A 17,768-nucleotide genomic window follows, 5' to 3' on the forward strand; every position below is an offset into this window, starting at 1 on the left:
ACAACAAAAAGACTGTCAAAACAAAGGTTAGGGGTGTGGGACAGTAAAGTGCTGCTTGTGCGAGCGTAGAGGGTAGAGCAGCTAGATGCAGTCAGGAGGTTATGGAGGGCGCATCGGAGGAAGCAGAGGAAAAGGAGAGAACTAAAAAAATTGTGGGGGTGTTGGTGGTACAGAGGGCTGTGAAGTGCTGGAATGGGAACAGGGAAGGGGTAGGTGGGTAAGAACAATGACTAACAGAGGTTGAGACCAGGAGCATTATTGGAACTTAAGATTTATTGTAGGGAGAGTTCCCACCTGTGCAATTCAGAAAAGCTGGCATAGGTGGGAAGGATCCAAATGGCACAGGCTGTGATGCAGTCATTGAAATGAGGAAAGTCATGTTGGGCAGCGTGCTCAGCAACTGAATTATCCAGCTGTTTCTTGGCCACAGTTTGTCAGTGGCCATTCACATGGATGGATCATGCATGCAGAACAGTGATTGCACCTTAGCTTGTAAATCACGACTAGTTTCACAGGTAGCCTGCCTTTGATGGGATAGATGAAGCTTGTGACTGGACTGGAGCGATGGTGATAGGAGGATGTATGGGACAGGTCTTGCATCTAGGTGTGCAACAGGGATATGTATTCTGAGATAAGGGGCTGGTAGCAGGGATTGTGTAAGGATGAACGAGCATATGAGTAGGTTTGGTGTGTGATAGAATACCACAGTGGGAGGGCTGGGAATGATGATAGGTAGGACAATACTATTTCATGGCATGATGAGAGGTAGCTGAAATCCTGGTGGATAATATGATTCAGTTGCTCCAGTCGTGGGTGATACTTCGTCACGAGGGGAATGCTCCACTGTGGCCAGATGGTGTGACTTTTGGAGGTGGTGGATGACTGGAGAGATATGGCATGGGAGATCTGTTTTTATACAAGGATGGGATGACCAAGGGTGGCTAGGTGGCAGCTGTCAAAGTTGAGGTACTGCTAGTGGTCGGTAGGTTTGATATGGACAGAGGTACTGATGTAGCTATCTTTGAGGTGGAGGTCAACACCGAGGAAGGTGGCTTGTTAGTTTGAGGAGGACTAGCTGAAGCGAATGGGGGAGAAGGTGTTGAGATTCTGGAGAGATGTGGATAGGGTGTCCTCATCCTAGATCCAGACCACGAAGATGTTATGGCCCAGGAATAGGTTGGCATAGGATAGTGCCATTCATGTGCCCACAACCATACCCCAGATTTGTTTGTAGGTAAGGTAGGAAAAGTAATTGTGGGTGAGGTCTCAAAGTCATGGTGAGTAGGAAGGAGTTTGTAGGTTTGGAATCCGTTGGGAATTGGACAAGGTAGTGCTCAATAGTGGCAAGGCCATGGGTATTATGGATGTTAATGTAAAGAGAGGTGGCATCAATAGTGAAAAGCAGGGCACCATATGGTAAAGCAACAGAAACTGTGGAGAGTCAGTGGAGAAAATCATTGGTATCTTTTATGTAGGAGGATAGATTTTCGGTAATAAGCTAAAGGTATTTTTCAACAAGATCAGAGATTCTCTCAGTGAGGACATAGTAGCTGGCCACAACTGGACATCCTGGGTGATTGGATTTATGGGCTTTAGGAAGTGTGTACAAGGTAGGAATGTGGGGAACAGTCGGAGTGAAGAGAGAGGTGGACTCACGGAAGATATTCTGGGATGGGTCTAAGGATTTGAGGAGAGACTGGATATCCTGCTGGATTTCTGGAATTGGGTCACTGTGGAAGGATTTGTGTGTGAATGAATCTGACAGCCAGCAGAGTCCTTCTGCCATGTAAATCTTGTGGTCCAAAACAACAGTGGTGGACCCATTGTCAACAGGTAGGATTGTAAGGTTGATCAGTTTTTATGTGGTGGACTGTGGTTCTTTCTGTGGTAAGATTAGCTTGCACATTGAGAGATTTGGGGAATGATGGTAGTGCAAGGTTTGAGTTTAAGAAATTCTGGAATTTTAACGGGGGCTAATTTTGGGGCAGTGGGGGTGGATCACAGTTGGATGGAGGAGTGAACTGAGTCAGGAAGGGTTCAGCATTTGTCTTTGGTTGGTGGTGAAAAAGTTTTTCCACTGTGGGTATTGGGAAAGGAGAGAAGGTCTTTAACAAGTCCTGCATGATTGAATTTGGGACTGGGGCAAAAGGTGAGGCTTTTGGAAAGGACTGATACTTCCGTGGGGCTAAGGCTTTTGAAGGAAAGTTTCATGACTGTGTTTCAGGGCTGTTTAGGTTCTGGATTCTTTATGATGTTGGGAGGGAGTTTTTGAGCATGGGATATTGTATGTGGTAACAATGGGAGCCGGGGAAAAAACAAACAAGTCAAAAAATAAAAGATACAAAAAATAAAAGATATGAAAAATAAAAGATATGAAAAATAAAAGATATAAAAAAACTAAAAAGGAGTGAAGAAAGGAACAGTTATTGAGAAGAAATGATGAGAGCAATGGAATTAAGGTAAATTAAGGCCAGGTAGGTGGTAAGAACCAGGGACAGATAACACCAGTTCCTACCTGCTGAGGTCTGAGAAACTGGTGTCATGGGGACGAATCCAGGTGGCACGTGGTGAAACAGGTAACAAGGTCATGAATGTCATCGTGTAGAGTATAATCTAAAACAGGATATTTTGTGTTGAAACCATATACCCTCCAACTATGCTCACTCATCCTAACTGATGAACTTGGTGGTAGTCACACCGATGTAAGAGGCCAAATAGTGTTTATTTACATTACAGCTTGTACACAAGATGTGTTGTTTTACAGGTGGCTCTTCCTTATATAGTATATGTTTTGCCATTTACAGGGCTGGTATAGCTGGTAGAAGAAGGGTGCATAGGGCAAGTGTTATAATGGGGACAGTCGCAGAGGTAGGAGCCACAGGGTAGGGAAAGGTGTGTACAAGTAACATGAGGTCTGAGAGGGACGTTGTGGAGATTGGAAGAGTGACAAAAAGTTATTTTGGGTGTGGTTGCAAAATGCCAAACAGAATGGATCTCATTTCAGGGCATGATTTTAAGAAGTAATAGCCTCGTAGAACTGGTTAATACATCTTCAAGACCATGATAATACTGAGTGACAAAAGATGTACTCTTAAGTTGTTTTTTGGAGGGATCAATAGTACCAGCATTGGATGTGATGGCCCAGAAAATCTGCTTTTGCCCAAGGCTGGTGGGGTATTTGTGTCCAGTGAAGGAAGAGTTGAGAATGGCGATTCATTGCTATAAAGAGTTGACATCTGAACAAATATATTTGTCTTGAATGCCAAGGCTGTGTGGGAAGGAACATTTGACATGAAAAGTATGGTAACTGTCAAAATGAAGTAATGTTGTTTGTTAGTAGGTTTAATGGAACAGCGTTGTTCACTTCCTGTCCCCCACCATCTCCTTAATAGCCACACCATCGACAACCACTCCCCTCCTGCAAACTGAGTTTGATCAACCTCCGTAACATCCTCAGTCTTCAACACTGCTTCCTAGATCAATGATAACTCATAAACACAAGAACCAATTACCAAAGTACAGTGTTCTCAACCTCTCATCCAAGGCAATCTCACCTTCTGAGTAACCTGTATGATCTGTGAGTCCCACTTCCCACCCTAAGCCTGCATTTAATGATGCTGCATTGATGAAGGACCTACTTTCCTTCACACATAATGTCAACTGGAAATATTACTTTGCAACTCAATCCCAAAAGCTTTCCAACAGTAAACCTGACACTGAACCTTGCCTTGAACAGTTCCGACCACGATCCCAACATTATTCACCACCACTACCTCGGAATCATCCCTTACAACTCCTATTCTCCAGCATTGCTTTACAACCCTTCCTCAGTTCCCTACAACATGACCTTAACCCGACCACCGCAGAACTCCCAGCAAACACAGGACCTGCCACTGTGGTACTTGACAAACAGGAGTACGTAAGTGAGGCTCTAAGCTAGCTGTCTCATACCTCTATGTACAGTCTGTGCCATCAAGAGTCCATCCCTGTGATAAAACTGACATATAGTCCCTCATTAAAATATCAGTCCCCTGACAAGAACTAACACCTGAGTCTATAGAGCTCCTTATCCCACTCAAACCACACACCCCAACCATTTACCTTCTTCCTAAGATTCACAAACCCAATCATCATAGCCATCCCATAGTTGCTGGCTTCAAAGTACCCACTGAATTTTTATTTGCCTCCATTGATCAAAACCTGCAAACTAGAGTACAAAGACTTCATTGTTATATTAATGACACCACCCACAGATTGTTTGAAATCTGTGTCAATTCCCCTCCTGTCATGCACCTTTTCGCTTGTCATCATTGATGCCACCTCTCTACACCAACATCCCCCACGTACAAGGTTTTATACCAACATCCCCCCATTTACATGGGCTGTCTGGTGCTAGACATTTGCACACCTATGATGTCCTTTGCACTCACTTTAAGCTACTTTGTACTTATCAACAACTACTTTAACTTTGAGGGGCAGACATACAAGCAAATAGGGGGCATGACCATCAGAGCCATGATGGCTGCTTCCTGTGCCAACATTTTCATGGGTTACTTGGATGGGGCTTTCCTGGGATCCATAGGCCTTTAGGCCCTGCTTTGGTTTAGATACATTCATCACTCTTTTCCATATTAACTAATGGTGAGGGTGACCTGTTAAAACTCTTGCAACCTTTAAATAAATTCTCCCAATCAAATTTCACATGGTCCAATGCCGTTTTCCTTCATGCTGACCTCATCCTGTCCAAGTGTCAGCTACACATTTCTGTTCACATTAAATCTACTAACAAACAACAATACTTACATTTTGACAGTTGCCATCCTTTTCAGGTCAAATATTTCCTCCCATACAGCCTTATCATTCAAGGCAAACAAATCTGTTCTGATGTGGACTCTTTATAGCAATAAATCACAATTCTCACCTCAGCCTTCATTGGACATTATTACTCCATGACCCTAGTTCAAAAGCAGATTTCCTGGGCTGTGCAATTCAATTCTGGTATTCCTGATCCTGAAAAAAAAAAAAAACTTAAGAGTACACCTCTTGTCACTTAGTAATATCGTGGTCTTGAAGATTTATTAATCAACTATTTTGACAAGGCTATTACTTCATAAAATCATGCTCTGAAATGAGATCCATTCTGTGCGACATTTTGTCACCCCACTTAGAACAGCTTTTTATCACCCTCCCAATCTCTGAAACATTCTTGTCAGATCCTATGTTACTTCCGCACACGTTTTCCTACCCTGTGGCTCCTACATCTGTGATCGTCCCCACTGTAAGACCTGCCCTATGCACCCACCTACCAACATCTACACCAGCCCCATAGCTAGCAAGACACACTGAACAATGGAGAGCCACCTTTAAAACAACATATGTTGTGTACCAGCCATTATGTAAATAAACACTATTTGGCCTCTTATACTGGTGTGACTACAGGCTGTATATCACCCAGGACAACCGGGAAAAACCCGGGAATTTTTTCATCCAGGAGAAAACTGGGAAAAACCCGGGAATTTTTTGGAATTCTGGGATTTTAGTTTTCAGTTAAATTTTTGTAATTTTGACACATAAGAAACAATACTATAACACAGGATGTTACTGTATCCTACTAGTGTAGAATAATATTGCAGCAATAAAACATGAACGAGATAAAAAAAAAAGATAAAACTTAAGTTGCAAAGGAAATGCGCCATATATAACAACAAAACACAGTGCTCATACGAGCATCTGCCAACAGCAAAATGTGTCAACAGCTTTAGGAAGACTGTGCAATGCTTCATAACAACAAATTGCCTCTGATGCGAGGCCAACGTCTGGTATGTCTCGCTCCAATGAGCGTGCCGTCATAACTGTTTATATTAGATTCGTTTGAGCAGTCACGAGTGGGCTCATGCACGTGCACAGTTGAATCACGCATTTATAGTACCTTCTCCACCTTCTGGCTATAGAAGTGTGGCTGTTAGCTGTATAAGAAGTAGCAGCAAGATGCTAAACGGAAAAATTTTACTGGCACGTGCAAGCTGCCAGATTCACTGGGGGAAAACTGGGGTATCCACCCCAGGCAGCAATTTCAGGGTTGAGGGGGGGGGGGGGGGGGGAGGCACCAAATTCATATTTTTGAGGAAAAGACCTTGTTTCACAAAGCGCCTAGTATCCAGCGCAAGCTAGTCTATCGATTATTCATAAATTTTGAAACACATCCCTGTTGGTTTTTGAACATATTCTAAGTTCATTTCTGAATGAATCATAATTTAATTTTTGAACGTGTGCATAGTGTACATTGTGTCTCTGCCAGGGGAATCCCCATCACATCTCAAAATAAACTGCCTGCAGACAGAAGGGGATGGGGCTATACGAGCTTAGCGGAATAAAGCCGAATGGCTGAATGCCAATCGCTGTTCATTTATGTGGTTGACTGGGTTTGCGAATGATCAGCATTATTATAATTACCAGCAAAATCCATAGATTCAGACTACCAGAGTGAAAATAAATGACTAACAGTAATAACACCTAAAAAAGAGAATATGTAGTCTTCTCGGTGTATCGAAGAAAATGAAATTTTGTTAGAAAATTTTTGGCCAGACTGCTACAATAGTAACAGCTGGTTGTACAAACCCCGGTAACAGCTGCCTAGGTTCTATTCTGTGAGTAGCACAGAAAACGTGTTGTACAAACACGTAATAACACCTAAATGGAGAATAAACGTGGAATAACTAAGCCGTTGATTGTGGCAGGGTTAGTGAAGTTAACTGGAGAATAAGTTTTGACACTGGCAGGAACAGTTACAGAACTAGTGAGGACAAGATCTGTTTGTTAGAATGAGGAAGGAGAAGAAATGGTGAAATCAGACAAATTATGGAAGAATATGACAATTCATAATTTATATAAAAATTTCGTACTACTACTTTTTGATCTCACACTTGAGAAGCTGGAGCGTATGAATGAAATGTGAAACTATTTCCGAACATAAAGCTTTTTGCTTGCAGTAGGCCTAATAGGCATTTGATATTGGTACTTTGTGAATCATACTCTGTCATGTTAAAATAAATAAATAAATAAATTTAAAAAATTTTTAGAAGTGATCATTTCTGCCAAATCAGTCTCGTTTATTTGGTGTGAGTTACAATTGCTGCAGTACAGGACAGGCCTATTTCATTTTATCTAGCAGACAGTGACAAAATACACATAGTGAGATTGAGAAACCACACTAGTCTTGGGTGCTGTTTGTATTAACAACTTTTTCAGTATTAGACGACGACATTTCATTTTTTCATGCAAAACATTTGATGAAGTTTGATGAGGTAATAGATTCTCTCACAGAAAGGAAAGCATGCTATGTAAAGCTGTAGCAAGGTTAGAGAGAAAAAAATGCTAGGACTTGAGGATTGAAGAAATGTGTACTGTCTTGCCTGTCACTTGTCTTCATTGGTTTTGTGTATCCTATATTTAATTTTATGTTACACACACACACACACACACACACACACACACACACACACACCAAAAAAAAAGGTTATTAGCTAATAGGCAATAAAGAGTGCAAATTTTCTGAAGAGTTCTTGTTCTCCGGGTTACAAATAATCCCATCCAATATTAATAGTGAGGTGTTTTTATTTTTTAAATAAAAGAGGGGCTGGATGTCAAACTGGGAACAGGAGAGGCACCACAGGACATTTTAATTTCCACTGTTCTGAATATAGTTTGATGGCATCCATTACAAAATATTATGCATTGGAATTCCACAGAGCAAAATACAGTGACGCGTAATGAAAGAATGCTGTGTAAGAGGTGTGGCACTGCACTTCGGCACACTTACGACCAAATAACATGTCTTACATTTCCTCAAACACGTTTTATATCGGACTCTTCTGAAAGATGTGCGCTACAAAATGAACATATTTTTGAAAAGTAAATCTTTTTTTAAATTTTTGGCGTCCTACCTCAAACACTCGAGGGTGGGGGTGGAAGGGGGGAGGGGGGGGGGGAGGAGGAGGGCACCACTATTTAGTATTGCCGCAATTTGCAAAAATCGTTGAGGCAGTGCTGATGCACAGAGCAGTATGAGTTGTAGTGGGGAGGTGGATAGTTTCCTCATGACCCATGTTTACGTTTAGTGATTTTGTGTTTCCTCTTCGTTTATTGCTCTCATGTCAAATGAAAACAAAACAGATTTCTGTGGCCGGGAGTTATCAAGTGGATTAAAATACATTCACATAATTACGGAAGGCTAAAATATGTTATTAGTTTCAGATTTTGTTTTATTTCCACCTTTCATACAGTCAAGCGCTAATAGCCTTGCAGAACAATGAAGTTATTTTTGTCGGTCTGCTAAAGAAATTTGGCTTTTATCAATCTTTTCTGCTGAGGCACTCAATTTATTTGAAACAAAGTGTTTAATTCTATTCAACTGTTCATTGCATTTGCACTGTAAGCCGAATTATGCTTTTTAGTATGGTTCATGAAATTCCGATGCTCTTGGAGTATCCTCTGATGTCTTGTTTCTTTTATGCCATAATGTAAGATCTTTTAATGTTTTACACGTACGAACATACGGGCTTCCTGCATCATCGTAGCTGCGCTCTCTGACAGTTGCTGAAACGAACCTATTAACAGGTCACAGGAAAATATTGCGAATGTATGTTTGAAAAGCGTTACTTTCCAAGTAAATTTCCTTTTATGCAAGCTGAACTGTGTGCGAGAATGTACGATGAATTTCTTAAATCACAGAGCATTTGACTCTCTTTGAGGACGACCATTTAGAAAAATTTCGAGCCCAGATCAGACATTTAAGTCATTATTAAAAATTTTACTAAAAAAATCAATGTTATATGCGAAAGTTTAGCTTCTCTTGCAGCTTATTAATTTTTGAGACCAATATTATATGTGAAAGCTTTGATTTTCTTTTAGCAACACTATGTATATGTATATTAACTTTTCCAATTTGTGTATATGCGCTACTTAACAGTGATATTATTAATGGCTAACTGCATTACGCATCCCAGCTCTGAATATCTGCTGTCATTGTCTGGCAAAATCATGTGACATGAGCTATGGCTTACAAAAGCACTTCGCAATCTCGATTTCAAAGCTTAGGAAAGTAACGTGGTGTTTGGTTGAAGTCAAATTTATACATTTGTGATACGAAAATAGGCAGTGTTCATGTTGCTGCACATCAAAGATATTTCCAAAACTTTTTTTTTACCAAGTTTGGTTTTCTAAAGAGCCGGAAAATTCTACGCCGGTGTATAATACCATAACCGTTTAAAGGATTGATAAGTTTTACTGTTCCAAGGAAAAGTATACTGTCACTTAACATGGAAAAAGTGTATTTTGACCTGGGAGAAAATTTATTTTTAATCAGGAAATCCAGGAAAAATCAGGGAATTTTTTTTCTTGTGCACGTGTACACGCTGGACTACCACTTAGTTTATCAGTTAAGATGTATGGGCACAGGCAGAGGGTATATGGTTTCAGCACAGAATATCCTGTTGTAGAGTATGCTCTACAGGATGACAGTCATGACCTTGTTGCCTGTCTCACCACTCATTCCATCTGGATTCTTCTCCCTGACGCGTTTCTCGGACCTCAGCAGGTGGGAACTGGTATTATGTGTCTTTGGTTCTCACCACCTACCTGGCCTTAATTTACCTTAATTTCTTAGTTCTCGGCATTCCTTTTCAATAATTATTCCTTGCTTCACTTCCTTTTAGTTTTTTACATCTTTTATTATCTGACCTGTCTGTTTTTTCCCGGCTCCCATTGGTACCACACACAATACACTTAGTTATCTGCTCTTATTTACTTATGCACAATGTTTTGTCAGTAATTTCTGCCTTGCATATTAATCTATCTTTTACCTCAAAGTTCTCAGGTTTTCAAATCTCATCCAGTGCATTCCCAACAATCATCCTTCCTTCCCATCTCTTCAGCCAAGTCTCCCTTGACCCGGGGTTCTGGATGATTTTTATGAATTCTCCCCATTTCCCAAACCTCACTATTCATTTTCCTTCACCCTCTTCCTTTCCTTTCAACCCTTCTGTCAGAAGATTGAGCCACTGGCTCTGAAATCTTGCAGTTCTCAGTACATTTGTGTGTTTTCTCCTCCCACTACAAGGTGAGTAGTTTTTTTAATCCATCCAATTACATTATGTTATATTTTTACATGTATTTTGCGTAAGTGTAGTAATCTAAATTTGAAAATGGTACAAAAGATGTTTTCATTTAAATACAACTTAAATCTAAATTTTGAAACATTACTATTGTCCAACATTTTATTTCCATGGGCATATTGCCCATCTGTATTCTGTACATTGAATGCATACTGTCTGTAATTTCTAACCAACTTTTTCATTTATAAGAATGTCTTCAGATGCCACATCATGGTCAACATGACCAGGCCCCCCCCCAACACCTGCAGAAACTGGTGTCACAAATGGGATTCCCGCACCATCACCATTTGGTCCAATGACAGACCATAATTTTGTGGCACACATTTTCTACAGTAGCCACATTTGATGCTAACTGGCTGGCAAGAGAACAGATAGGGTGACTGTGCTATCTGCACATGGCACCACTGCTTGAGGTCTCTGTGCCACTCACTATGCAACTGTCGGCAACTCTTTGTGTGACTGCGGGCAACCTGCAATCAGCACGTTCTGAGCCTCCACACATCACAATCAGCTACTATTTGTTATGAGATGTAGTCACAAGTTTACTGCCAGCATGTGGTCACTGCCACACTGACATCAAGTCAACAACAGTAAGCTTCACTGAAGCACTGCTTTACAGCTGTTGACCTGCACTGCTGAGAAAGCAAAGCTGTCTGAGAAGGGAGTAGTATTTTTGTGTCTATGTATTTTCACATGTGAGTGTTTACTATTTTTTGGCTCGTTTTACTTTTTAAGATGCCTACTACATGCTCTCAAATGGAGGGAGCTGCAGTATCGGTTAGTGCAGATCCCCTTAAAGCTTTGCCACCTAAGTGGCCCTTGCCTTAAAAAGCAAGCAAGCAAACAAGCAAAACAAGACCTGCCATTTGATCACTTCATGTATTCCAGCAACACTTGACAATTTCATTATGTATGCTGAAACTACTTCTCTCATATTGCATTCCAGTGTGATTAATTGTTTCCCCCGCTATTAACTACATATCTCTGTTTTCAAGGAAGATGTCAGAAAATGGATTTTAACAAACATGAGTGATGTTGACTGAACCTGTTCTTATCTTGATGTGTTTCAACTGAATATTATAAGTCTAAAGTTGACTTGAGATCTACTGTACGATCATATGTAGACTCAATTAAGCCACTGTGCAGTGTCAGCAGCTTTGATTTGCGTGCCAAAAGGATTATCTAACCAATACATTGACAAAAAGGGGCAAGTTTTCACTGTGTTAAGCTTTCCACTCTCCATCAGTAGACAGGGAAATATTCTGAGGCACTTTTCTAATATGTATCGTACTTCTGTCCTGCAGTCAGATAAAGGGAGAAATTGTGCACTCCCTGAAGAGGCAAAGGTGATGACTGTGAATGTGTTTATCAAGGGGATAGATCTGCAAATAGTTGGAGAAACAAAGGAAGCTTTGCCCCCATCTCCACATGAATCTTTGTGCCTTGCACTGCTGAGGGACGCATCTAGACATTTTGTCTCATCCTCCTTTCAAGTGAATGATTTTTGTCATATATTCACTATGGAGACAAATTTTAGACGTTGTAAGTGCCAAGAGCATACAACTGTTGTCAAACCACCTCCTGCTCTCACTGTAGATACGGTCGCTGAAGTCCTAACTGTGACTGTGTATGGATAAGATGGTGGAACAGGAACTGGTGTAGCTGTCACTATCATCTCCCCTTAAAATTAGTTAATCCTGTTAGTGTCCAGGACTAAGAGCGGTGGCAAACATGATTGTAGAAAGCAATAGAAATGGAAAACCAGCAAGAGTCATGAGAGACCTGAGCACTCAGGTGAGCCTATTACTTTTGATCTCTGGTGATAAATATATTTTAAAGTTGCCGTGCTGACACATCAGTGGATCAGGTGCAGAAAATATTATTCCCCTGGGAATATTCTGTGTGCATATGGAGACTGGTAAGGAAAAACATGAATTTGACATGGAGATGCTCAAAAAGAGTGGACAGCATTTCAATGTTGTTCTTGGGTATTATTTTCTTCCCACTTTCTGGGAGCTGTGGACTTACAGGTGCAAACTGTCCAAATGGGTGGTGTGATGCACTGGTTTGGCAGCAACGAAACTACAAAGGCTACCAGTAATCCACAGCAAAGGGGCTATTCCCTTTGTTTATGCTGCAATATGTATTTTATACCTCCGTTTACACTAAAATATGTATCTTAGTGTCAAATATATGCACCCCAGAAATCATACGTGATAGACTGGAGGGACTGAAACACAAGAGTTCACAGGAATTATCTTTCTGGTTGAGTCCGTCAGCAGTAATGGAGTTCTAGAGAGCCACCAAGTGCATGCAAAAAGAGGAATTTGCTGAGCTGAAAGTATTAACACCCTGCCACCCAGCGACACCACAGTGGTGTCGTGAGCAAAATAGCGGTCAACGGCTGGTGACACCACGGGGGTATCATGTGCATAGTATTGCTCAGTGGCTGGCGACACCACAGTGATATCATCAGCATAGTATCGCGCAGTGGCCGGCGACAGCACTTTAGTATCTTTTGCATTCTGTTGGTGTTTTGTTTAGGTAACAATAAGTTACACATGTCAACAAGTTTTTTGTTTTTATAAGTACTTGTGCCCTTTCATCATAGTAGACAAAAGAGACGATATGATTATTTACGATGAATGTGTGGAGCGAAACTTGGAGGTTGCCACTACATCGCATACATCTGATCATGATCCAGTTGACAGACTTACCGGTCACATAAGGCAACACCAACTAACAGGCCTATGTATTTCCAAAATGAATAAATGAAAACGAAGAAACTGCCACGTATGTTCCAAAACAAAAAACAAAAGAACAAAAAAATTAATATGCAAGTCTTGTGGTGTTACATTACATCTTGGAGACTGTTTGGCTGCATAACATATGAAAGAGAAATATTGAATACCAAAGGCAATGCAAATAACTAAAATTTGTGGAGGAGGAGGAGGAGGAGGAGATTAGTGTTTAACGTCCCGTCGACAACGAGGTCATTAGAGACGGAGCGCAAGCTCGGGTGAGGGAAGGATGGGGAAGGAAATCGGCCGTGCCCCTTCAAAGGAACCATCCCGGCATTTACCTGAAGCGATTTAGGGAAATCACGGAAAACCTAAATCAGGATGGCCGGAGACGGGATTGAACCGTCGTCCTCCCGAATGCGAGTCCAGTGTGTAACCACTGCGCCACCTCGCTCGGTCTAAAATTTGTGTTTATTTACATATGTATATACTCAAAATTTCATGAAAGTAGGGCAACAGGGTTGAGAACTTGTGAGAACTAACGATGAGATCAGTAAACATAACGATTTATAATCTCCCAATAACATCAATAATGGCGAGCAACAAGTTAAGTAATCCAAATTAGCACTGCTGGCACCAAGCAAATAAATTTGTACGAGATGTGCAGACGTCAAAGTGTTAATGGAGAAATGTGTGCTCCTGTGTGTGCTTTGAAAATTTTGGGTCACAAGAAGTAATAATTCCACATGGAACAGCACTGGTCAGAGTACAAGAAGCAGAAGCAATAGATGGTGAACAGTTTCGGACAGAAAAAACTGTCTCAGGAAAATTCAAGGGTCTGTTACTGCGTCAGAAGACAAAGAAAGTGACCTGAATCCAAAGATATTTTGAAAATATTTGATGAAGATGACAAGTCACATTGTTGAAATATTGTGCACAAATGATGCTGATATCTGGCAGAATATCAGGACATCTCAAGATGTCAACATATAGCTGGGAAAGCCTGAAGAACCACATCAAGAGATTCTATGGGGAGGAGATGTACCAAAATATCAAAAATCTGGACAAGTTTCAACAGAGGAAAGGGAAGATTCCAAATTCTGTCTGTTCCTATTACACCTTCGCCTGTAAATGGCAGCTTTGTTAGCAGCTGCCCCTTGCTCTATAGCAGGGATATGAAAGCACAGCAGAAGGATGGTACTCGCACAGTGATTAACCTGAGTGGCTAGCAGTTTGATGATATCACTCTGAAAGTACTCAGCAAAAGTCTCTACATCACAATGATTCCTAGAAATGTGACCATTTCAGGTTTCATTAGTGCAATTGAGCAAGCAGCCAACACACTTTCAGCAAATGTGGCTGCCATGAGACCTGCAGGGCACTAACCAAGACAAAGCCTCCAAAAGCTAACATCTCATTCTCAAGAGACTCCTGGGAGACAGCATCATCATAATGTTGCCAAAGGGAACTCCACAGTTGTTTTGCAGTAGGCTGATTATAATGAGAAAGTGTGTCAACTTCTGGAGGACTCTGCCTACAGACTTTTGAAACATGGAACTATGGACAAAGTGAAGAAGACAAGGGCTCTCTTGAAGGAAACCAGCATTTCTGGCAAGGTCATTAAATAACTATGATAGAGAGCACTTGTTCCATGTAGACTACGTGGGCTGCTGACAGTCCACAAAGAGGGTGTGTCACTGCGCCCAATTGTTAACAGCATTGGCACACGAGTGTAATCAACAGCCTTATGCTTGAAGGAATTATTTGTTCTCAAATGTGGGGAAATGTATTCACTACATCTGCAACTTTGAGGACCTTCAAAAAGTCACAAGAAATTACATATTACAGAACCTAACATAATGGTCAGTTTTCATGCGGTATCCCTATTCACAAGAGTGTTACTGACAGACTCAATGTAGCTGATGCAGAGAAATTTGATAATGTACCTATTCAGTCAGACACTGACATCAACTTATTTTCTGTATGGGGGCCAATATTCTGATCAGACAGAAGGTGTAGCCATGGGCCGCTCCCTGTCTCCAATGGTTGCCGCAGGCATGGTAGATCTGAGGAGGTGATATTAGAGGCAGTTAAATATAAGCCCATATGGTTCTTCAGGTATGTGGATGATAACTTTGTGCTCTGGTCTCATGGAAGAGATAGGGTCAATGAGATTCTGGAACCTCTTAATTCATGTCACCCAAATATTAAGGTGACTGTGGAACTGGAAAAGGGCGGCCAGTTTCACTTTCTGAATTTACTTGTCAAAAGGAGAGCAGGGGAGAGCAGGTGGGTTATTTGGCCACAGCATCTATCGCAGACCTACACACACTGATTTATATCTGCAAACCAGCAGCTGTCACCACCCAGTACAGAGGAATAGTGTTCTGAAGACACTGGTCCACAGAGCATCCATTTTGTCAGACCCAGATAGTTTGGCAGTAGAAATAGAGCATCTACGATCAGTGGTCTGTAAGACAGGATAGATGGCCAAGTAGATTCAGAAGGTCCTTCAAATAGCCACTCCACCACGTGATCTAGAAGCAGAGTAAGATGAAGCAAAGACTGTGGTGTACCTGCTCCATGCAGGATCTATTTCTGCCAAAATCAACTGGATTCTCAGGAAGTGTAACAAAGTGTGTGTGTTGTCCACATACTACAATAAGAGGACTACTGGAAAATATGGAAGATGATCTGAGACTAAAAAACAATGGATTTATAATATATATCTTATCTTGCCAATATGGCATGCCATACATTGGCCAAACAACTAGGGCAGTGGACATCAGATGCAAAGAACATCAAAGCACACCGACTAGATAGACAACTAAATCAGCCTTTGCCGAGCACTGTCCAGAACTCAATCATTCCATTAATTATGATGACATGAGGGTTCTTGTACAGACCCCCAGACATTGGGACAGTGTTTAGTCTATAGAGATAAAACTAACAGAAAGCCTCTCGAATCATGACTCTGGATATCAACTCAGTAGAGCCTAGAATCCTGCACCAGAGTTCCTGAAAATGCAATGGGGGCAGCATCAGAACTCCACAAAAAAGAATGCCACAGGATGCTTCTAGTGGAATCTGAGTTCAAAACTGCACTGGACCAAAAACAGAATGCTAGTGTACAGACAGATGTACCAGGTCAAAGAGGAAATGCCTAAGAGTGTTTCTAGTGGGAGTGGACTGCAGAGGAAATGCCAGGAATTGCACTGGACTGAAAAGGGGAGGACAGCACGCAGATAGGTGCACCACACTGAAGAGCGAACACCTGAGGACACTGCTAGGAGTGGGTGGCATACGGAACACCTGGAACGTCCGCATGCCAAACAGCCTCAGGTAGCACCTGATGAAGACAGTGAGTCATGGTGTCGAAATATAGTGCAAGAACGACACTGAATCCAGCAGAACACCCAACATCTCCAGTTGTCAGCATTCTGATCTCTGTTGACTTACACTTCTAGCTGATAGTGTCACAGCACATTTATTAAATCTGGCTTGAAATGATTAACTCATTCATGCATCATTTCTACATAGTTCATTATCAAATCCATTCTACTCAGATACAATGAGTTCTAGTACTGCATCTTACCAGTGTCCCCTCCTACATACAGGTCTCTGCTATTGGGAACCTTCCTCTATTGTTTCTCCTTTTATATACTCATGTTGTCACTGTCTGTGTTGCAGTTTTGTTCACTATTTATCTGTCACAATGTAGCACCCATTACAATACTGTATGTGCCGTGATCACTGTGCCACTTGTCAGTGTAACGTGCCTCCTATTCATTAAAAAGGAAAAGTATTTTTTTCTTACTCTTAGAGGTGAACCTGTATGGGCAAATGTCTGTATTTTCATTTAATGCTCTTGTATTTCATTGACACTGAACATTGTGCCTGTATCCTTTAAATTTATGGAGTCATTATCCCACTTTTGATTTTCATACTCAAAGCATTCAATTGTTTTCTGCTACACTAACAGAAAATGCCATGGCCAAGCTGCAATCTCACATTGGAATGCAAGAATGATGAGATGTAGTGCCAGAGAGGACTTGCTGTCTCATTGCCTTAACAGTCACATAAATGGAGTTAGTCTATGGCCCAATATTGGTGTCCTGTCTATAGTGTACCTGTAAGCACACTCCAAAATAACTATCTTCCTAACATAGAAGTTACTTTGTCAAATGCCTTAACCTGTGATCTCTGGGCTAAATCTCTTAGACTCATCTGATTTTCTGTGAATTACTGACCTCATGTTAAAAGTGAGATGGAAGCCAAATATAATACACAATGTTTTTGTCCTCCAAAACCCAACATGGACTGAACAGGTGGTCACATCTTTGAAAACCTTTCATAAAAATGTATCCTCTTACAGTGTGCCCTTTTCTCTGACACATTCAAAAAACACCTGCTTACCCTTTTACTACAAACTTGTGATCAAACCATTGTTCTTCACAAATCAAGTTCTGCTTTACTTTCATGTCCATCCTGATACTACCCCTACATGTCATTTTCATATTTTACTAGAAAACACTGATCATGCTATGTTAATGCATCAAATTTTGTATTTTGTTCAACTTATTTAGGTAGTGTACTTCAATTTAGCTTCATGAAATGGTTAATTCTGGCTTTGAATAACTGCCTGTCCCCAGGTGAATCCTAATATCTATGTTTATCTATAACCAACCTAGTAATATCACCATGACTTTAGTAATGGATTATTCATGTTGTTTTCTAAATTTTTTGTTGATGCACACATACTATGTTTGATTACTAGGGGACTTACTTCTGTTCTGAGAAAAGGAGGAAGCTAAGAGCTACCTATCACAGCTCTTAGCATTTAATGGGTTCAGTT

The 17,768-nt window shown here is 41.0% G+C and overlaps 1 protein-coding gene across 1 annotated transcript in view; it reads right to left on the bottom strand.

Annotated features, from left to right (window-relative positions):
- Positions 1-17,768, bottom strand: part of LOC126260921 (protein retinal degeneration B) — a 598,186-nt gene that overhangs the window by 155,480 nt on the left and 424,938 nt on the right. The gene's annotated exons all lie outside the window — the stretch shown is intronic.

This window comes from Schistocerca nitens, chromosome 1 (assembly GCF_023898315.1).
Source record: "Schistocerca nitens isolate TAMUIC-IGC-003100 chromosome 1, iqSchNite1.1, whole genome shotgun sequence".
Classification (NCBI taxonomy): Eukaryota; Metazoa; Arthropoda; class Insecta; order Orthoptera; family Acrididae; genus Schistocerca; species Schistocerca nitens.